This window comes from Scyliorhinus canicula, chromosome 12, assembly GCF_902713615.1.
Source record: "Scyliorhinus canicula chromosome 12, sScyCan1.1, whole genome shotgun sequence".
In the NCBI taxonomy this organism is placed as follows: Eukaryota; Metazoa; Chordata; class Chondrichthyes; order Carcharhiniformes; family Scyliorhinidae; genus Scyliorhinus; species Scyliorhinus canicula.
The window spans coordinates 100,288,592-100,312,235 of record NC_052157.1 but is presented as its reverse complement, the minus strand read 5'-3'; the positions used below and the strand labels follow the sequence as shown (position 1 = coordinate 100,312,235).

General features: G+C 50.8%; 1 protein-coding gene across 9 annotated transcripts in view; it reads right to left on the bottom strand.

Moving 5' to 3' along the window:
- LOC119974569 (SH2B adapter protein 2) overlaps window positions 1-20,125 on the bottom strand; it is a 130,977-nt gene extending 110,852 nt beyond the window's left edge. For 7 of the 9 annotated variants that reach the window (XR_005462524.1, XM_038813575.1, XM_038813583.1 and 4 more), the window contains exons 1-2: window positions 19,977-20,111; window positions 3,413-3,542 (exon numbers count right to left, since the gene is read on the bottom strand). The gene's annotated coding sequence lies outside the window, so the exon portion shown is untranslated. Of the gene's footprint in view, window positions 1-3,412; window positions 3,543-19,412; window positions 19,563-19,976 lie in introns of those variants that run through there. The other 2 variants (XM_038813577.1, XM_038813579.1) reach the window with 2 other exon arrangements.
- Between the last annotated feature and the right edge of the window lie 3,519 nt (window positions 20,126-23,644).

Sequence of the window (23,644 nt, the reverse complement as noted above, 5' to 3'; positions counted from 1 at the left end):
AACTAAAATAAAATATTGGACTTCCTTCCTCGCCATTGTTAGGGTCTGGTTGCACAATGGCCACATTCCCTCGACTGCTACAGACAGCCTGGGAATTGTGAATGGACCCATAGTGTCCCGTACTCTGTAAAATAGTCTGTCTGTACTCATCATTGAAGATATAAAATATGATTGTTCAATAATTGTTTTCTGGTTATTGGTGTAAGGGAAGCAGTGAGGTGGAAGAAGATCTTCGTGAAGAAACAGCAGAATGAAGAGGCAAGATTAGACAGTCAGGAAGCCAAATGGAAAGTTTCAGTCACAAAACTCATATTAATCTTGTGAAGAGTAACATCAAACCTATGAGAACGGGCTGTGATCTACATGTAACTCCTTACTGACACAGTGGGTAACTTGCCAACTGTGCTAAATGTAGAGTACACAGACTCAAAGTGAAGACTCTGGAAGGACATGGGCTCTATGTTGAGGTGAAAGGAAGTTATTTTCCTGCAGCGCAGGTCAAGAAAACCAACTTTAACTGGCTGGTTGGCTGAATAATCTGACCGTCTAATCTTATATTTTTGTGTCACATATTTATTAAACTGGATTAATTTCATCCACTGGTTGGATGAATGTCCATGCTAACACAAGCCTTTTAAACAATCCAACCTATGATTTCCAGAATTTAAATTTACTCTGTGGCAATTAAGTTTCCGAACTGAGCTCCCTGCACTGCTTCCTGTTGTTGTTGGTTTGATTCCCACCAAAGCAGCACTGATTGGGAAGATAACTTGCTGAAATGACCACTGCTCAAGTGTATTCAAGCCAAACTTCTGACTGGGCGACAAAGAAACGTTACTCAGAAGGAAAAAACAGAAGCTCTCAGCTCTTACGATAAAGAAACAAAAGAATTGTATCCCATAAAAGGAAGCCATTCAGTCCGTCATTCCTGTACCAGGGCTGCGAAAGGGTTAACCACCTGGTACGACTGCTCCTTCCCCATACCCGTGAAAATTATTCCTGGGAACAATTGCTTAACACTGCCTACGTTAAGCGGGTTGACGTGTGTGGGGGCAGGAAAAACTCACACTTGACGAAATGTCAAACAGAGTTTGCAATCCAGCAGCCTCTCTGGCCCAACCTTGAGGCCTCATCAGGGACCTGCTGGAGGTCGGCCAGTCACCTTTAACCTCAATCACAGCAGCCTCTTCACTGACGAGGGCAACCAAAAATTGCCCATGAATCACACAAAAAGGTCAATCGCCCACCTCAGCGTTTTCCAAAGCTGACTAGTTCCTGTTTAATTTTTTCACTCTGTGCCCCCTCGAGAACCCAAACTACTTTACTTCATTCATTTTCATTCAAATAAAATATTTAAATATTTAAACACAACAATGCTGCAGATTAAACACAATTCAATTAAGTTGAATCAACGTGAGAATACTCTGGGTATAAGAGACTGTATGGAAATCCAGACAGTGCAATAATTAGCATTCCTCAAGTTTCAGATATTATCAGTCACGTCTGTGTTTCTTGGCACCATCATTAAATCCTTCGCCTTTTTCAGTTCTGGAGATTTCTGTGGCTATAAATAAACGTTGCCTCCTCTCACTGCTACACAGAGTTCCCATTTTCACCTTTAAGCCCATGCTGGGTGAAGTTGTTGTGATATCAGTGCGGAATTGAGAAACTCTGCGGATTTCAACACTCCCTCTAATTGTTTAGCCAGAAATTCTGCTTGTTACAAGGAGAAAGGGATTGTGGCATTCCTGTCACTTTACAACAAAGGAATCTTTAAATGTTCTGGTGCTTTCCGTCTCTGCCAGAGCAGAACATCATCATGATGGCATATACCACAGCGAGAGCTATAAATATTACGACAAATTTGAATAGGCACACTAATCAATCTTCCAATATCAGCTTTAAATATTCATTATAAAGCAACCATTACAGCAACATTAAATGGCCTGTGTTCTTCATCCGACACTACAAGTCAGAACTCATGGGGCGGAATTCTCCGCTCCCCACGACGCTTGGGGGAATAGCGGGAGGGCCTCCCGACATTTTTTGCGAACCCCCGCTATTCTCCCCCCACGCTCGCCCCGTGCCCCGAATCGCCGCTCGCCGTTTTTCACGGCGAACGGCGATTCTCTGAGGCCAATGGGCCGAGTGGCCGGCCGTTTACGACCTTTTCACGACGGCGGCAACCACACCTGGTCGCCACCGTCGTGAAACGGGCGCCAGAAGCCCGTTTGGGGCTTCTAGGCGCCTGATTGGCATGGCAGTACCACGGCCGTGCCAAGGAGGTCAAAGGCCCGCGATCAGTGCCCACCGATCGTATGCCTTGCGTCCAAAAAGGACGCACTATTTTCCCTCCACCGCCCCACAAGATCAAGCCGCCACGTCTTGCGGGGCGGCTGAGGGAAAAGACGGCAACCGCGCATGCGCAGGTTGGCGCTGTCCAACCTGCGCATGCGCGGCTGACGTCATTAGATGCGTCAGCTGGTGTCATGCTTGGCGCGCGGCCTTGACGACCGTCGTCAAGGCCGCGCCGCTGAGACGCCCGGGGGCCCACTCCTAGGGGGGGGGGGGAGAATCGGGTCCCGGGAGGGGGCGCGGAGGCTGCCGGCCTCTTCCACGGCAGCCGTTGCGGAGATTCGCGCCCATGGTTTTCAATGCCAAAAGGCCTCTATTGGAATTTGTGATGTAGAAATTCAATAGTACCAGACCTGTTGTTAAGGTGCAAATTGAGAGGACACGCGACCGACACCTTTGGGAAGTCGGCCCATCTGGGGAGGGCCTCAGGTGACATCCTGAGGCTGTCCTGACAGCGTGCAGCGGGCTCAGCAATTACGCTATTTTTGAGGAGGCGGAGCCTCTGAAAAACGGCACGCCCCCGATTTCAGCGTGAAAACGGATTCTCTGGCCAATCGCCGAACGCAATTTTGGCGTCGACAAAGGGTATGCAGGAAAAATTATCATGTGCAGAGGCTCGAGAGGCTGGAAATGTTTCCACAGAAGTGGGGATTTAAGTGACATTTCTTCAGAAACAAAATGAGGTTATGATTGGATGAATAGGGGATGAATAGTTGTGAAAAAATAAGAGGTCATCATTTTAAAATGGTCACTGTAAGCAAAGATTGGGAGTTAAGAGATATTTCTTTACAAAGCGATGTTGGAGTGAGGAGTATTTTACCACAGGGTGTTGAGGCAGAGATCATTATCTCAATGAAGAGTAGATGAATACTTGAAAATGAGTGAGCTACAGGCAGATGGCAGAGCAATAGGATTAACAATGCTATTGGTTAATTCTAGGAATGAGCGAGAATTGACACCCTTGGCTAAGTGGCTTGTTTCCATGTTGTAAACTCATATAATTCTAGTTTCAATATACATGGTACGGTCAGCAAGTGATGGGAAGGAACTCACGAACCCCGAGGGTGCAGCAGTTTTCCCACTTCCCCACTGGTCATCCTTCCAAGCATTTCTAGGACTTCCTCATCCTGTGGTGTTAGATATTAAAGGCTCTCCCTTCTGTCACTGTTATTCTGGGATGCTTTCTCCTGCAAAGAAAAGACAAGAAATTAGATGTTCCAATTCCTAAGATAAGATGTGGCGAGACCTGGTCACAGTATCATAACATAAAATCATAGAAACCCTACACTGCAGAAGGAGGCCGTTTGGCCCATCAAGTCTGCACCGACCCTCTAAAGAGCACCCTGCTAGGCACACGGCCGCTACCCTATCCCTGTAACCCCACCTAACCTTAGAACATAAGAACATAAGAACTAGGAGCAGGAGTAGGCCATCTGGCCCCTCGAGCCTGCTCCGCCATTCAATTAGATCATGGCTGATCGTTTGTGGGCTCAGCTCCACTTTCCGGCCCGAACAACCTTGTGCAAACTAATGGGCAACAGACCTAACCTGTACATCTTTGCACTGTGGGAGGAAACCGGAGCACCCAGTGGAAACTCACACAGACACGGGAAAATGTACAAACACCATACAGAGTCACCCAAGGCTGTAATTGAATGTGGGTTCCTGGCACTGTGAGGCAGCAGTGCTAACCACTGTAGTTACCTGACAAGGCATCACACAGTTGTCTTAAACGGGCTGGCTCTCTTTGGGCTGGGTATATGCAAGGATATGGGCGGGGGCCTCGCTTCACCAGAAAACAGGTACAGCAGGACGGAGAATCCCGCTGCTGGCGGGTGCTCGCTTCACCAGGAAACAGGTACAGCAGGACGGAGAATCCCGCTGCTGGCGGGTGCTCGCTTCACCAGGAAACAGGTACAGCAGGACGGAGAATCCCGCTGCTGCCGGGGGCTACGCTTCACCAGACAACAGGTACAGCAGGGCGGAGAATCCCGCTGCTGGCGGGGGCCTCGCTTCACCAGAAAACAGGTACAGCAGGACGGAGAATCCCGCTGCTGCCGGGGGCTCGCTTCACCAGACAACAGGTACGGTGGGACGGAGAATCCCGCTGCTGGCGGGGGCCTCGCTTCACCAGACAACAGGTACGGCGGGACGGAGAATCCCGCTGCTGGCGGGGGCCTCGCTTCACCAGGAAACAGGTACGGCAGGGCGGAGAATCCCGCTGCTGGCGGGGGCCTCGCTTCACCAGAAAACAGGTACGGCAGGACGGAGAATCCCGCTGCTGCCGGGGGCTCGCTTCACCAGGAAACAGGTACGGTGGGACGGAGAATCCCGCTGCTGGCGGGGGCCTCGCTTCACCAGACAACAGGTACGGCGGGACGGAGAATCCCGCTGCTGGCGGGGGCTACGCTTCACCAGGAAACAGGTACGGCAGGGCGGAGAATCCCGCTGCTGGCGGGGGCTCGCTTCACCAGGAAACAGGTACGGCAGGGCGGAGAATCCCGCTGCTGGCGGGGGCCTCGCTTCACCAGAAAACAGGTACAGCAGGACGGAGAATCCCGCTGCTGCCGGGGGCTCACTTCACCAGGAAACAGGTACGGCAGGACGGAGAATCCCGCTGCTGGCGGGGGCCTCGCTTCACCAGGAAACAGGTACGGTGGGACGGAGAATCCCGCTGCTGGCGGGGGCCTCGCTTCACCAGACAACAGGTACGGTGGGACGGAGAATCCCGCTGCTGGCGGGGGCCTCGCTTCACCAGACAACAGGTACAGCAGGGCGGAGAATCCCGCTGCTGGCGGGGGCTCGCTTCACCAGACAACAGGTACAGCAGGGCGGAGAATCCCGCTGCTGGCGGGGGACTCGCTTCACCAGACAACAGGTACGATGGGACGGAGAATCCCGCTGCTGGCGGGGGCCTCGCTTCACCAGACAACAGGTACGGCAGGATGGAGAATCCCGCTGCTGGCGGGGGCTCGCTTCACCAGACAACAGGTACGGCAGGGCGGAGAATCCCGCTGCTGGCGGGGGCTCGCTTCACCAGACAACAGGTACGGTGGGACGGAGAATCCCGCTGCTGGCGGGGGCCTCGCTTCACCAGACAACAGGTACGGTGGGACGGAGAATCCCGCTGCTGGCGGGGGCCTCGCTTCACCAGACAACAGGTACGGTGGGACGGAGAATCCCGCTGCTGGCGGGGCCTCGCTTCACCAGGAAACAGGTACGGTGGGACGGAGAATCCCGCTGCTGGCGGGGGCTACGCTTCACCAGGAAACAGGTACGGCGGGACGGAGAATCCCGCTGCTGGCGGGGGCTCGCTTCACCAGGAAACAGGTACGGCAGGGCGGAGAATCCCGCTGCTGGCGGGGGCTACGCTGCACCAGATAACAGGTACGGCGGGACGGAGAATCCCGCTGCTGGCGGGGGCTACGCTGCACCAGATAACAGGTACGGCGGGACGGAGAATCCCGCTGCTGGCGGGGGCTCGCTTCACCAGACAACAGGTACAGCAGGACGGAGAATCCCGCCCCATCGGGCAGCACAGTGGTTAGCACAGTTGTTTCACAGCTCCAGGGTCCCAGGTTCGATTACCGGCTTGGGTCACTATCTGTGTAGAGTCTACACATCCTCCCCGTGTGCGTGGGTTTCCTCCGGGTGCTCCGGTTTCCTTCCGCAGTCCAAAGATGTGCGGGTTAGGTGGATTGGCCTTGCTAAATTGCCCTTAGTATCCAAAAAGGTTGGTGGGGTTACTGGGTTACGGGGTTAGGATTGGAGGTGTGGGCTTCAGTGGGGTGCTCTTTCCAAGGGCCGGTGCTGACTCGATGGGCTGAATGGCCTCCTTCAGCACTGTAAATTCTATGATTCTGTTACTTTATAACCATGAACAGTAACTAAATGCTACTACAGTAGTCCCCCGTTATACCACGCCCCACAATACCGCGGTTCGCGATATACGGCAGGGGTGCTTATGGACCCCAACTTTTTTCACTCTTTTTGAAACAACACCTCTTTCAGCCGGTGAACTTGTTTGTCATTCCGATTAGCCGCGATGATTAGCCGCGATAAATAGCCGTGATGATTTGTAATTAAAGCGTATAAATACAAAATGCCTAAGCGCAAGTCTTACACAGTAAAGGAAAAGATAAATTTGATAGACCGTATTAGAAACGGCGAAACAAAGGTAAAATTATCCAGAGAGACTGGTGTGCCAGAGTCAACCCTCCGTGGGTGGGAGAAAGATGAGGACAGTTTGAGAACTTATGTTGAGACAGTTTCTGAGAGTGAAGGGCTTGCCAGGAAAAAGGCGATTGGCTGAACAGGTGGTCAGCAGCAGAGGACGACATGGCACCCACAGAAACATTCACAGAGGAGGAGATCATCGACCAGGTCGTCCAAGAGGAGGCAGAAGAAGAGGCAGAAGAAGAAGAACCCAGCCCACAGTTGCAGCAAAGAGCCACTCGGATGCCATCACCCACCTGAAGTGGCTCATAGAATACACAGAGCAACAGGACTTCGACCCCATATACATACTACACCTGAAGAACCTCCAGAGGCAAGCACAAGTCAAGATGATGAAGGGTATGTACCAGAAGAAACTCACAGACTTTTTCATGTGATTTAAATGATTTTTAAAAATATCCTTGTAAGTGCTATTTTATGTATTATTGTATATATTTTAAAAACATTACAATAGGGGAGATGTCATGATATGCATACATAGAACATAGAACATAGAACAGTACAGCACAGAACAGGCCCTTCAGCCCTCGATGTTGTGCCGAGCAATGATCACCCTACTCAAACCCATGTATCCACCCCACACCCCCAACCCAACAACCCAAAGGTTTTGGGTAATGAACCAGGCCAGGTGTTAGATCTGGAGGTAGGTGAGCACTTTGGAAACAGTGACCACAATTCGGTGACCTTTACGTTAGTGATGGAAAGGGATAAGTATACCCCGCAGGGCAAGAGTTATAGCTGGGGGAAGGGCAATTATGATGCCATTAGACATGACTTAGGATGTGTTGGTTGGAGAAGTAGGCTGCAAGGGTTGGGCACACTGGATATGTGGAGCTTGTTCAAGGAACAGCTATTGCATGTTCTTGATAAGTACGTACCAGTCAGGCAGGGAGGAAGGGGTCGAGCGAGGGAACCGTGGTTTACCAAAGAAGTGGAATCTCTTGTTAAGAGGAAGAAGGAGGCCTATGTGAAGATGAGGCGTGAAGTTTCAGTTGGGGCGCTTGATATTTACAAGGAAGCGAGGAAGGATCTAAAGAGAGAGCTGAGACGAGCAAGGAGGGGACATGAGAAGTCTTTGGCAGGTAGGATCAAGGAAAACCCAAAAGCTTTCTATAGGTATGTCAGGAATAAAAGAATGACTAGGGTAAGAGTAGGGCCAGTCAAGGACAGTGGTGGGAAGTTGTGTGTGGAGGCTGAGGAGATAAGCGAGATACTAAATGAATACTTTTCGTCAGTATTCACTCAAGAAAAAGATAATATTGTGGAGGAGAATGCTGAGACCCAGGCTATTAGAATAGATGGCATTGAGGTGCGTAGGGAAGAAGTGTTGGCAATTCTGGACAAGGTGAAAATAGATAAGTCCCCGGGGCCGGATGGGATTTATCCTAGGATTCTCTGGGAAGCCAGGGAAGAGATTGCTGAGCCTTTGGCTTTGATTTTTAGGTCATCATTGGCTACAGGAATAGTGCCAGAGGACTGGAGGATAGCAAATGTGGTCCCTTTGTTCAAGAAGGGGAGTAGAGATAACCCCGGTAACTATAGGCCGGTGAGCCTAACGTCTGTGGTGGGTAAAGTCTTGGAGAGGATTATAAAAGATACGATTTATAATCATCTAGATAGGAATAATATGATTAGGGACAGTCAGCATGGTTTTGTGAAGGGTAGGTCATGCCTCACAAACCTTATCGAGTTCTTTGAGAAGGTGACTGAACAGGTAGACGAGGGTAGAGCAGTTGATGTGGTGTATATGGATTTCAGTAAAGCGTTTGATAAGGTTCCCCACGGTCGTCTATTGCAGAAAATACGGAGGCTGGGGATTGAGGGTGATTTAGAGATGTGGATCAGAAATTGGCTAGTTGAAAGAAGACAGAGAGTGGTAGTTGATGGGAAATGTTCAGAATGGAGTTCAGTTACGAGTGGCGTACCACAAGGATCTGTTCTGGGGCCGTTGCTGTTTGTCATTTTTATAAATGACCTAGAGGAGGGCGCAGAAGGATGGGTGAGTAAATTTGCAGACGACACTAAAGTCGGTGGAGTTGTAGACAGTGCGGAAGGATGTTGCAGGTTACAGAGGGACATAGATAAGCTGCAGAGCTGGGCTGAGAGGTGGCAAATGGAGTTTAATGTGGAGAAGTGTGAGGTGATTCACTTTGGAAAGAATAACAGAAATGCGGAATATTTGGCTAATGGTAAAATTCTTGGTAGTGTGGATGAGCAGAGGGATCTCGGTGTCCATGTACATAGATCCCTGAAAGTTGCCACCCAGGTTGATAGGGTTGTGAAGAAGGCCTATGGTGTGTTGGCCTTTATTGGTAGAGGGATTGAGTTCCGGAGCCATGAGGTCATGTTGCAGTTGTACAAAACTCTAGTACGGCCGCATTTGGAGTATTGCGTACAGTTCTGGTCGCCTCATTATAGGAAGGACGTGGAAGCTTTGGAACGGGTGCAGAGGAGATTTACCAGGATGTTGCCTGGTATGGAGGGAAAATCTTATGAGGAAAGGCTGATGGACTTGAGGCTGTTTTCGTTAGAGAGAAGAAGGTTAAGAGGTGACTTAATAGAGGCATACAAAATGATCAGAGGGTTAGATAGGGTGGACAGCGAGAGCCTTCTCCCGCGGATGGAGGTGGCTAGCACGAGGGGACATAGCCTTAAATTGAGGGGTAATAGATATAGGACAGAGGTCAGAGGTGGGTTTTTTACGCAAAGAGTGGTGAGGCCGTGGAATGCCCTACCTGCAACAGTAGTGAACATGCCAACATTGAGGGCATTTAAAAATTTATTGGATAAGCATATGGATGATAAGGGCATAGTGTAGGTTAGATGGCCTTTAGATTTTTTCCATGTCGGTGCAACATCGTGGGCCGAAGGGCCTGTACTGCGCTGTATCGTTCTATGTCTATGTTCTAACCCCCCCATTAACCTTATTCTTTAGGACACCAAGGGCAATCCATCACGGCCAATCCACCCAACCTGCACATCCCCGGACCGCGGGAGGAAACCGGAGCACCCGGAGGAAACCCACGCACACACGGGGAGGACGTGCAGTGCACATAAGACAGGCAGCTAATGAACACAGAGAACAGCACATAGCCAATCAGCTGCAGAACACTTAGGGGTGGTTTCCCACTACAAAAGGGATGAGGCACTCACACTCCACCTCTTTCCACTGGGGACATCTACAGAGTGAGTCAGGGTGTATATATCACAGAACACCTACAGCACGAGTCTGGTTCAGTCAGACAGAGTAATCACACTAAGTGTTAGCACAGAGTCAAACTCACAGAGAACTGTGCTAACTGTGTGACAGGTTCAATAAATCAGATGGAACAAACTTCAAGGTCTGGAATATCTTTCAGTTAAAGCTGCATCCAGTTGCAGCCCGTGTTATCACAGTGTGCTTAACACAACACCGACCACTGCCCCGCTCCATCCCGGACACTACTCCGCTCCCCACCCCATCCCAGACACTGCCCCACTTCATCCCAGACACTACTCCGCTCCCCACTCCATCCCAGACACTGCCACGCTCCCCACTCCATCCCAGACACTGCTCCGCTCCCCACTCCATCCCAGACACTGCTCCGCTCCCCACTCCATCCTAGACACTGCTCCGCTCCCCACCCCATCCCAGACACTGCCCCACTTCATCCCAGACACTGCTCCGCTCCCCACTCCATCCCAGACACTGCCCCACTCCATCCCAGACACTGCCCCGCTCCCCACTCCATCCCAGACACTGCCCCACTCCATCCCAGACACTGCTCCGCTCCCCACTCCATCCCAAACACTGCTCCACTTCATCCCAGACACTGCTCCGCTCCCCACTCCATCCCAAACACTGCCCCACTCCATCCCAGACACTGCCCCACTCCATCCCAGACACTGCCCCACTCCATCCCAGACACTGCTCCGCTCCCCACTCCATCCCAGACACTGCCCCACTCCATCCCAGACACTGCTCCGCTCCCCACTCCTTCCCAGACACTGCCCCACTTCATCCCAGACACTGCTCCGCTCCCCACTCCATCCCAGACACTGCCCCACTCCATCCCAGACACTGCTCCGCTCCCCACTCCTTCCCAGACACTGCCCCACTTCATCCCAGACACTGCTCCGCTCCCCACTCCATCCCAGACACTGCCCCACTCCATCCCAGACACTGCTCCGCTCCCCACTCCTTCCCAGACACTGCCCCACTCCATCCAAAGATGTGCAGGTTAGGTGGATTGGCCATGATAAGTTGCCATTTAGTGTTAGGTGGGGTTTCTGGGTTATGGGAATAGGGTGGAAGTAGGGGCTTGAGAAGGGTGCTCTTTCCAAGAGCCAGTGCCGACTCGATGGCACGAATGGCCTCCTTCTGCACTGTAAAAAATTCTATGAAATCCGAGACACTGCCCCACTCCATCCCAGAGACTGCCCCACTCCATCCCAGACACTGCCCCACTCCATCCCACTCCATCCCAGACACTGCTCCGCTCCCCACTCCATCCCAGACACTGCCCCACAGCATCCCAGGCACTGCTCCGCTCCCCACTCCATCCCAGACACTGCCCCACAGAATCCCAGGCACTGCTCCGCTCCCCACTCCATCCCAGACACTGCCCCACTCCATCCCAGACACTGCTCCGCTCCCCACTCCATCCCAGACACTGCCCCACTCCATCCCACTGCATCCCAGACACTGCTCCGCTCCCCACTCCATCAAAGACACTGCCCCACTCCATCCCAGACACTGCTCCACTCCCCACTCCATCCCAGACACTGCCCCACTCCATCCCAGACACTGCTCCACTCCCCACTCCATCCCAGACACTGCTCCACTTCATCCCACTGCATCCCAGACACTGCTCCACTCCCCACTCCATCCCAGACACTGCTCCACTTCATCCCACTCCATCCCAGACACTGCCCCATTCCATCCCACTCCATCCCAGACACTGCTATGCTCCCTATTGCATCCAGACACTGCTCCGCTCCCCACTCCATCTCAGACACTGCCCCACTCCATCCCACTCCATCCCAGACACTGCCCCACTCCATCCCAGACACTGCTCCGCTTCCAACTCCATCCCAGACACTGCTCCGCTCCCCACTCCATCCCAGACACTGCCCCACTCCATCCCAGACACTGCCCCGCTCCCCACTCCATCCCAGACACTGCCCCGCTCCCCACTCCATCCCAGACACTGCCCCACTCCATCCCAGACACTGCCCCGCTCCCCACTCCATCCCAGACACTGTCCCACTCCATCCCAGACACTGCTCTGCTCCCCACTCCATCCCAGACGCTGCCCTACTCCATCCCAGACACTGCTCTGCTCCCCACTCCAGCCCTCAAAGCTCTCCTCTGAGGCTCTGACCTGCTCTGTGACTTACTAATTCCCAGAAACTCAACTTGTGCGTAGCCTGAGCTCTTGTTTTTTTTAACCAATCAGGTCGTACTCTCAGAGATTATATTAACCTATTGGGAATCTATTATATTGAGATCATAAAAATTGATTTTGCTTTCTTGATCTATTAATTGTTTCTCGAATTTATAATGTTGTCAAGGCATTGTTTACTAATGCAGTAGTTTATAATATTGCGATCCTCCTCGCCTATCATCAAACAATGACCTACGCCTTTCCCAACTTCAAGATATTCTCAGACGCTTCACAGTGTCATCGCTGTTGTGTTGTCGCAAACGCAGCAGTATATTTCTGCATAGGGAGATCCCAGAAACAGCCATACGGTAATTAACCAGATCATCAGTTTTAGTAATCGAACGCAGAGGAGGTCTGTAAAGGGAACTAAGCGATGCAAAGGGAACGATGAGATAAGATTAGCGTGCAAAATGAAAAGAAACATCAAAGTCTTTTATAAACAGATACAAAAGAGCAGTCATTGGAAATGTGGAGACGCTTAGAGACCAAAAAAGGAAATTGATTTGTTGATGCAGAGGCCATGTTTCAGATGTTAAATATATTGTACGGGAGGATGTAGAAATGATATTGGATAGGATTAAAATAGATAGAAGATATACTTAAAGACTTAACAATGCTCAAAATATGAAATTCCATGCATGCAGGTAGATATATCCTAAGTTACTGAAGGAAGGAAGAGTGAACAAAGAGAACAAAGAACAAAGAAAAGTACAGCACAGGAACAGGCCCTTCGGCCCTCCAAGCCAGCGCCGAATATGCTGCCGGCTAAACTAAAATCTTCTACACTTCTGGGGTCTGTATCTCTCTCTTCCCATCCTATTCGTGTATTTGTCAAGATGCCCCTTAAACGTCAATATCGTCTCTGCTTCCACCACCTCCTCCGGCAGCGAGTTCCAGGCATCCTCTACCCTCTGTGTAAAAAACTTGCCTCGTACATCTACTCTAAACCTTGCCCCTCGCACCTTAAACCTATGCCCCCTAGTAATTGACCCCTCTATCCTGGGAAAAAGTCTCTGACTACCCACTCTGTCTATGCCCCTCAGAATTTTGTAGACCTCTTTCAGGTCGCCCCTCAACCTCCATGGATCTAGTTTGAACAAACCGAGTTTATTCAACCTCTCATCATAACTAATGCCCTCCATACCAGGCAGCATCCTGGTAAATCTCTTCTGCACCCTCTCTAAAGCCTCCACATCCTTCTGGTAGTGTGGCGACCAGAATTGAACACTATACTCCAAGTGTGGCCTAACTAAGGTTCTATACAGCTGCAACATGACTTGCCAATTCTTATCCTCAGTGCCCCGGCCAATGAAGGCAAGCATGCCATATGCCTTCTTACCTTCTCCACCTGTATTGCCCCTTTCAGTGACCTGTGGACTTGTACACCTAGATCTCTCTGACTGTCAATACTCTTGAGGGTTCTACCATTCACTGCATATTACTAATAGACTCTGGCCACAATTTCCCAGTCTTGGTTGGATACAGGAGTGGTGTCAGGGGGCTGGGAGATGGCAAATGTTATACCCCACTTCAAAAAATGGGCGGATAAAGCCAGCAACCACAGGTCAGCCAATCTAGTGTCAATGGCGGGCAACAGGTCAATGGGCTGGAATTTCACAGAGTTGGAAATACTCTGTGGAATTTTGAAAATGACTGTTTTTTTGAAACTTTTCCACACATCATTATAAATATATGGTGCATTGGTCCAGTTGGGTGAATCAATTGGGTGAATGGGCATGGACATACCATTGGTTGGCATGGAAAACCTGACAGGTCATCAGATGTGGGTGGATGGGTGTAGGTGGGCATGGAGAGTCTGATGGGCCATTGGGGATGGGTGCAGGGGCATAGGTTGGCATGGAGGGGCAATGGTAAAACTTTTTGAATTTACCTTCCAAAAAGATCCCTCATCCATGACACCTCCAAGAGGCCGTAATCCACAAGTCCTTGAAAAACTGGTCCAACTCCATGAAAATTGAGGGTGTCAGGAGATGCCTAGCCCCATGATACAACAGGCCAGGTGAGGAATGCAGGACGCCAGCTCATAATCATTATAAAACAAAGCATATCACCGAGCCCCATAAGGAGATATTCGGTCAGATGATCAAACGCTTGGTCAAAAATGTGGGTTTAAAGGAGAAAAGTGAGGTAGAGAGAGACGGAGGGTGTAGGGAGGGAGTTCCAGAGTGTGGGGTCTAGGCAGCTGAAGGCACGGCCGCCAATGTTGGAGTGATTAAAATCAGGAATGTTCAAGAGGCCAGAGTCAGAGGAGAGCAGATATCTGAGAGAGTCATGGGGCTGGAGGACGTTAAAGAGATAGGAAGGGCCGAGGCCAAAGAGGGATTTGAAAACAAAGATGTGAATTGTTAAATCAATACACTGCTTGATCAGGACTCAATGTTAGCAAGAAAGTTATGAGAAGTGAACGTGGCAAATTAAAGCACAGAGTGCAGGGTTTTGGATGACCTTGAGTTTCCAGAGGGTAGTAGGGGGTTTACGGGGGGGGGGGGGGGGGGGGGGGGGGGGGGGGGGGGGGGGGGGGGGGGGACCTGCTGGGAGTGCATTGGAATAGTGAGTCTCGAAGTAGCAAAAGTTTGGATGAGGGCTACAGCAGCAGATGAGCTGAAACAGGAAGAAAGCGGGTTATTTTACCGAGGTGGAAATCTTAGTGATGACATGAATGTGTGGTCAGATGCTCATCTCGAGGTCAAATATTACACCAAGGTTGTGAAGAGAAATAGATTAACAGCACAAAAAGGAGCAAAAGACATAGGAACAGGGAGGGTGTCAATTCATGGTAGCACAGTGGTTAGCACTATGGGTTCACAGCGCCAGGGTCCCAGGTTCGATTCCGGCTTGGGTCACTATCTATGTGGAGTCTGCATGTTCTCCCCGTGTCTGCGTGGGTTTCCTCCGGGTGCTCCGGTTTCCTCCCACAAGCCCTGAAAGACATGCTGTTAGGTAATTTGGACATTGTGAATTCTCCCTCCGTGTACCCAAACAGGCGCCGGAATGTGGCGACTAGGGGCTTTTCACAGTAACTTCATTGCAGTGTTAATATAAGCCGACTTGTGACAATAAAGATTATTATTATCCCTTTGAGTCTCTTCCACCATTCAATTAGGTCATGGCTGATTCTCCCTCACTCTCTCCACCCACTTTCATATCCTCCCCCCTCCCCTAACAGAATCCATCGATCTCCAGTTAAAAATTTTCAACTGACTGTCAAACCTCAGCAGCTTTTTGGGGGAGAGGTTCTGGAATTTCTGCTAATCCTTGTGTGAAATGTGCTTCCTGACATCAAGCCTGAACAGCCTGGTTCTAATTATAAGGATAAACCTCCTTGTCATGGACTCCCCTATCAAAGAAAATACTTTCTAATTACCCAATCAAATCCTTTGAACATTCCAAATCGATCACCTTTTAAATTGCTAAAGTTAAGGCAATATATCGGTTAGTTTGTGCAAATCTCCATGGGAGTTCACTTCAGCCATCATCACAGCGGTCTACATCCCACCCCAGGCGGAAGTGAAGAAGGCGCTTGATGAATTGTACAGAGCTATAAATAACAGTGAAACCGAACACCCTTGTTCATCGTGGTCGGGGACTTCAACCAGGCCAACCTCAAGAGTGTACTGCCAAAATTCCACCAGCGCATCTCCTGTCCCACCAGGGGCGACAACACTCTTGACCACTGCTACACAAACATCAAGGGCACCTACCGATCCATCCCCCGACTGCACTTCGGAAAATCAGACCATAAGACATGGGAAAATGGGCAGCATAATCAAAGACCCTTCTGTCTCCCCCGGGTTATTCTCTCTTCCACTTCTTCCATCGGGCAGAACATAGAACAGAGAACATTACAGCGCAGTACAGGCCCTTCGGACCTCGATGTTGCACCGACCTGTGAAACCACTCTAAAGCCCATCTACTCTATTCCCTTATCATCCCTATGTTTATCCAATGACCATTTAAATGCCCTTAATGTCGGCGAGTCCACTACTGTTGCAGGCAGGGCATTCCACGCCCTTACTACTCTCTGAGTAAAGAACCTACCTATCTCCCCTCAATTTAAAACTATGTCCCCTCGTGCTAGCCATCACCATCCGAGGAAAAAGGCTCTCACTGCCCACCCTATCTAATCCTCTGATCATCTTGTATGCCTCAATTAAATCACCTCTTAACCTTCTTCTCTCTGACAAAAACAGCCTCAAGTCCCTCAACCTTTCCTCATAAGATCTTCCCTCCATACCAGGCAACATCCTGGTAAATCTCCTCTGCACCCTTTCCAATGCTTCCACATACTTCCTATAATGAGGCGACCAGAACTGTACGCAATACTCCAAATGCGGCCGCACCAGAGTTTTGTACAGCTGCAACATGATCTCGTGGCTCCGAAACTCAATTCCTCTACCAATAAAAGCTAACACACCGTACGCCTTCTTAACAACCCTATCAACCTGGGTGGCAACTTTCAGGGATCTATGTACATCGACACTGAGATCTCTCTGCTCATCCACACTGCCAAGAAGATATAAAAATCTGAGAACACGCATTAACAGATTGAAAAACAGATTATTTCCTGCTGTGACCAGACTCCTGAATGGCCCTCTTATGGATTAACTGATCTCTTCACACAGCTTCTCTACTGAGTAGTACTGTACTCCGAATGCTTCACCCGATGCCTGTCCAATGTATTTACATTGTGTATTTATGTATGTCCTATATTTTTTCATTCATGGAACGGTCTGTCTGGACTGGACACAGGGCAATAGGGCAGCACGGTAGCACAAGTGGCTAGCACTGTGGCTTCACAGCGTCAGGGTCCCAGGTTCGATTCCCCGCTGGGTCACTGTCTGTGCGAAGTCTGCACGTTCTCCCTGTGTCTGCGTGGGTTTCCTCCGGGTGCTCCGGTTTCCTCCCACAATGCAAAGACGTGCAGGTTAGGTGGATTGGCCATGATAAATTGCTCTAAGTGACCAAAAAGGTTAGGAGGGGTTACTGGGTTACAGGGATAGGGTGGAAGTGTGGGCTTAAGTGGGTTGGTGTATACTTGGTGGGCTGAATGGCCTCCTTCTGCACTGTATGTTCTATGTTTAATATTGTTTACTGTACCTCGGTAAACATGACAATAAATCCAATCCTAATCAGTCTTTTTAGCCTCAGTGTGATTCTGGTGAATCTGTGCTGAACCTTGTGCAAGGCCAACCTATCCCTCTAGGTATGGATGTCAGAACTGAATGCTGCACACAGATCTTTATATAACAGGAGCTCCACTTCCACCACTTTACAATTCTAATAGCCTTTTCAATTACTTTTTGTATCTGTCCATGAGCATGTAACGTGACATATGGAGTATTTGATACAGAGAAAAATACAAATTACACAAAGAGAGAGTCAAAGGGCAGCACGGTAGCATAGTGGTTAGCACAGTTGCTTCACAGCTCCAGGGTCCCAGGTTCGATTCCCGGCAGGGTCACTGTCTGTGCGGAGTCTGCACATTCTCTGTGTGTCTGCGTGGGTTTCCTTTCCTCCCACAGTCTAATGATGTGCAGGTTGGGTGGATTGGCCATAATAAATAGCCCATAGTGTCCACAAAATGTTAAGTGAAGGTTACTGGGTTGCGGGGCTAGGGTAGATACGTGGGCTTCAGTAGGGTGCTTTTTGTAAGGGCCTGTGCAGACTTGATGGGCCGAATGGCCTCCTTCTGCATTGTAAATTTTATGATTCTATGAAAGTATAAACATAAATGCAGAAAAAACAGGTGTTGAAAAAGTAGCAGAGGGAGAGAGAGAGAGAGAATGTGTCAAAATAAATAGAAACAGGGACTGACTGATAACGAGACAGAGGCAGACGAAGGAGACAATAACAGAGATCTTTTATACATTTTTTCATTGACCTTTGGTCCTGTGACTTGGGTCAGTGAAATAAAATATACAAAAGATCCCTCTGTAAAGTCGCTCTCCTTTGCCTGTCTAATTTAACCGTCTTCCTGACTCTATTCCTTTGACAGACACACACACACTCTGTATGCTTCTTACACCATTAATACAGTACAAATATATCAGGATTTATCCTTATAACATGTCCCCCACACCAACTCCTCTCCAAAGTTAGAATGGGGATTTAGTAAACATCATTAATGCTGCTCCTCAGAATACAAGGTTTGGAGGGGACTGGGGAAACCATCTCTCCCTGCAATGAAGGCAGAGCCATGCACAAACATGTTCACCCACTATCATAAGGTCATAAGTTCGGGCAGCACGGTAGCATGGTGGTTAGCATAAATGCTTCACAGCTCCAGGATCCCAGGTTCGATTCCCCGCTGGGTCACTGTCTGTGCGGAGTCTGCACGTCCTCCCCGTGTGTGCGTGGGTTTCCTCCGGGTGCTCCGGTTTCCTCCCACAGTCCAAAGATGTGCAGGTTAGGTGGATTGGCCATGCTAAATTGCCCGTAGTGTCCTAAAAAGTAAGGCTAAGAGGGGGGGGGGGTTGTTGGGTTACGGGTATAGGGTGGATACGTGGGTTTGAGTAGGGAGATCATTGCTCGGCACAACATCGAGGACCGAAGGGCCTGTTCTGTGCTGTACTGTTCTATATTCTATATAAGATAGCGGAGAAGAAGTAGGCCATTCAGCCCATCGGGTCTGCTCCACCATTCTATCATGGCTGATATATTCCTCATCTGCTACCTACAATGCTACAGACCAAGAGCTGGATTGTGAAATCAGACAGAATATCTCCTCCCTAGAACACATGACCTAGGAGCAATTAGCGTCCCGAGCCTAAACATCCTCAATGTGATCATGGCTGATCCCATCCTGGCCTCAACTACACTGTCCTGCCCATTCTCCATAACTCTTCAACCCATTACTAATTAAAAATCTGTCTAACTCCTCCTTAAATTTACTCACTGTCCCTGCATCCACCGCACTTTGGGGTAGCGAATTCCACAGATTCACAACCCTTTGGGAGAAGTCGTTTTTCCTCAAATCTGTTTGAAATTTGCTACCTGGTATGATTATGACCTCTCATCTTAGAATGCCCCACAAGAGGAATCATCAGCTCCATGTCTACTTTATCCATACCTTTTAGCATCTTGTATACCTGAATGAGATCTCCCCTCATTCTTCTAAACTCTAGAGAGTATCGGCCTATCCTGTTCAATCTCTCCTGATACGACAAACCCCTCATCTCTAGAATCAATCTAATGAATCTCCTGAACTGCCTCCAATGTCACTACATCTTTCCTTAAATAAGGGGATCAAAACTGTGCCCAATACTCCAGGTGCGGTCTTACCAATGCCTTGCATAGTTGCAACAACACCTCCTTACCTTTCTACTCTATTCCTTTTGCTATAAATGCCAATATTCCATTTGCTTTCCTTATTACCTGCTGCACCGCCATGCTCGCTCCAGGAAGGACAATCACCTTCTGTGTCTCCCAGTTCAGGGGAGCAAAGCAGAAATGATGAGGAAGAAATGCACAATTCCCCTAAGATACAGACCCAGAATGAGAGGGTGGGCCCATTTCAACAACCACTGTTCAAAATTCGTCCTTAATTTCATAGATTCGTTGGGATATTTCCTGTATGTCTGAAATGCCCCCCCCCGTGCAGTTAATCTTGTTTCAGGAGAACAATAACCTCAATATTAATTTGTTCCTGTGTTGAGCTGGTGTTCAATATTTACGCCATGGGCAATAGCAAGGAAAGCTCGGGTTAATCCAATGTGGATCTGCGGCTGAAGATGAATCCCATCCTGAAAAGACTCCAGTCCACACACAATTTCAAGAGTAAATCCACCACAGATTGTTCGCCACACGGGTTTCCCCCGCCCGTCTATCCGCCTGAAGATGCAATGTATCACAGATGGAGGCAGCCGGCTTCTCCCACACTGCAGCTCAGTCATTCCGCTATCTCGCTTCTGAAATAAAATAATGGTTTCACGGCGCTACCTTTTGTTTTACTCACGCATGTTCCAGATGTTGCACCGCTGGCCGTTGCCCACTTATTTCTGTCCCCAGGATTTTTGGAGCTGGTCAATTTCGTGTCCAATGTCCCTGTCAGTTTCAGTTGTGTCCTGCGCACTGCTGCGGTGTAAATATTAGCCAGTCCCGGCTTTGGGGCGGGTATCTCTCTCCCTTTCTCTCACACACACTCAGCATGAACCAGCTGTCTCCTTAATGATATCATGGACCAGGAATTCGGGGGCAATTGACAAATGGCCAAAAAAAAGTTTTCTTAAATAAAAAGTGTGCAAAATGTTGGCGAATAGTTTTCCAATAGGTATTAGTTTCCAAAACAGCAGTTTCTGTGAAGCCAGTTTCTGGTTGATTCTCTGATGATTGCCAGCTCCCCAGACTCCGCCACTGACCTTTTGGTTCACTTGTTCAAAAAACATCCTCAGCTCCTAAACTTTGGGAAAATCAACCCAACCCATCAGGTCATACATACATTTGTGAATGGTCACCGGCACCGCCACGAAGCGGGACTTCCCGGTGCTCAGCTCAGCGAGGCCGGCAACGCTATTCAATGTTAATTGGTCCATTTAACGAGGCCTCATGGGCTTCTCGCCGCAAATAACAGTTCACCAGCTTATTCACCGGCACCGTGCTCGCCAGCCCCCCGCTAACAAGGTCGAGCAGCACTTAAACTGCACTTACTCAGCCAACCCCAGCCAGCTCGCAACAATGCCAGCCGAGGAGACCAGCCCCCGCCGAGGAGACCAGCCCCAAATTCGGGGATGCTGACCTGGGGAGGCTGCTGCAGGCCCCTCTGTCCCAAGGTGGACCCCAGGGCCCTAAGGGCACTGATTGGGAGGAGTGAGTGCCAGGCCGAACCTGACCCATGGAGTTCCCCTGAGTTCCATCCCTCCAATGAGGCCGCGTCTCGAGGTCAGCACATGGGACAGGGCAGCACGGCTAGGGATGTGTCGCCGACAAGTGAGCCGGGACCTTCCAGCCTCAGAGCCCCCAGATGACACCCACCAGGGGCATCGAAGGCCATGGGACGTGGTAAGCAGCTGGCTGCCTCCACCTCAGGGGCGGAATTTTCCGATCCCCGGGGGGTCGGAGAATCGCCCGGGGCTGGCGTCAATCCCACCCCCGCCATGGCCTGAATTCTCCGCCACCCGGGAATCGGCGGGGGGGGGGCGGGAATTGCACTGCGCCGGTCGGCGGGTCCCCCGTGACGATTCTCTGGCCCGCGATGGGCCGAACTCCCGCCGCTGACAGGCCTTTACCGCCGGTGGGAATCAAAGTACGTCTGGTGCCGGCGGGATTGGCGGCGCGGGCGGGCGCCGGGGTCCTGGGGGGTGCTCCCACGGTGGCCTGGCCCGCAATCGGGCCCACCAATTGGCCGGCGGCCTGTGCCATGGGGGCACTGTTTTTCTGCCGCCCCGCCATGGCCTTCACCATGGCGGGGGCGGAAGAGACCCCCTCCCCTGCGCATGCGCCGATATGACGTCAGCAGCCGCTGATGCACGGCGCATGCGCGGACTACCACCGGCCGGCGAAGGCCTTTTGGCCCCGGCTGGCGTGGCGCCAAAGGCCGTTCGCGCTGGCTGGCGGAGCGGGAGCCTCTCCAGCGTGGGCCTAGCCCCTAAAGGTGCGTAGAATTCCGCACCTTTGGGGAGGCCCGACGCCGGAGTGGTTCACGCCACTCTGTCCCGCCGGGACCCCCCACACCGACGGGTAGGGGAGAATCCCGGCCCAGATGTCCATCCTGAGGAGACACCATGTAGTGGTAGAGCTAGGAGGGCCAATCACGTTGAGAGTCACTGAGGGCGGGGTGGGGTGGGCGGGGAGTGGGGTATTGTACAGCATATTAAACGCCTTTTTGCACAACCTACCCTCCGGCCATGGGCCTATCCCCTGGGTGTTCGGATGTTGGGTGCTGCGTGTGTGGTGTTGTCTCCCACAGTGTTCAAGCACAGTGTCCATGGATCAAGGTGTGATTGAGATGCTAGACACTGACTCCCACATGCTAAAAGGCCCGCCCACCCACGGGAATCCACTTGGGTTGTGTGAAGTGCTCACCTAACCAATTTCCTATCAGCAATAACTTTCAGCCACAAGGCCAGAGGCCACAGCAGTCGGTGGGGACTACGGGTGGTCATTGGGGTAGATAGGCAGAGACGAGGGTTGCCCCCAGAATGGGTACACATAATCCAGGGGTTGGCATGATGGTGCTGCTAGCGGTTGCCCCCCAGCTGACCCCCCCTTCCCCCCCCCCCCCCCCCCCCCCCCCCCCATCCTGGGTGTGAATAAAGAACTTTGGTCTATTTACTGTTAAGTCATATGCAAGACCCGGGAGATCCCTACCGGGTCTCCCCGTGGTTGGTGCCTTACTGGCCAACCTTTTATACATAGCTGAATGGAGTTCCCTCATCCCGCAGCGGGGGAGCTTGTACTCCGTGAGAACCATGGGGAAGATAATCATTCCTGTCCGGTGCAGGATATGACATTCCTCCACCCCAAACTCCGAAGACAACCTCGATGGCTGAAGAGGAGGAGAAGGAGGAGCTGTGGAGGACATCGGACCCTCTTCAGCTCTGGTGAAAGGTCGAGTCTCTGAAGTGCCAGATCAGGTGGTATATACCTCGAAGGGGAACGTTATCTGCAGCAGGAATGCCGTGACGGACAATAAGCAGGAAGCGGCTGAACCGACGAACCTTCATCCAAGGCCTCAGGCGTCTGTCTGTCTCTCCATGTCTGAATCCGGAGATAGAATGCCGGGCATGTCAGCATCGACACAGACTGGAGGCGTCTCAGCAGCCTGGCTCGCCATGAAGTTGGAGAATCTTCCGAGGAACCTCACAAAGGACCAACCTCCGCGAACGTATACGATCCAAATGCCGTCGCAACACTTACCCTCGGACACGAACTTGGCCCCGTTTGAGGGGCAACAATCTCAGGGCACCAGCGAGCACCGTCAGTGAAGTTACGAATGAACACTGCGACGTTGGGTGCAAAGAATTGGCGAGGTTGACATCGGGCAACGGCGGCACAACAACCCTCGTGCCCCACAGAAGGTCTTCTACGGTCAGCTCCAGAAACGTCAAGGAGAAATTTCAAGTCGCTTGGTAGCTGTTGATGCTGGCCACTGTATAGCACCAGATGCCGCATCTTTGCAATAACTGGGTCGGTTTGCATCCAGTCATGAATACATTACAGAGTGACGGACAAGGAGTCTACAAAATTCAGGACAGTGACCACCTCATCCTCCCGAATGGGGTTTGTGGACACGGTCTGCAGTGGAAAATGGCTCAACACATCAGAATGTGCAATCTGGATCCCTGGGCAGTGCTCAAAAATGCATTCACAAACAGCCAGTAACAAGGCCCAGTGTGCTGAATCCTTGAGGAAGCAATTGGTGGAATCGCCTTGTCTTCGCTGAAGAGGCCCAGCAACGGCTTGTAATCCGTGATGATTAAGAAATGGCGGCAATAAATGTAATGCCCAACTTGGGTCTACGATACCCTTTGGGATAAGTCCGGTAGTTGCAGGCACAGTCCGGGGACACCCCGGAGAGTTCCTTTGGGACACGTTAAACTCCTCCGTGATGTACCAGAGAGATATATGGACCACTTTGGATACCTAGACATAGACATAGAACAGTACAG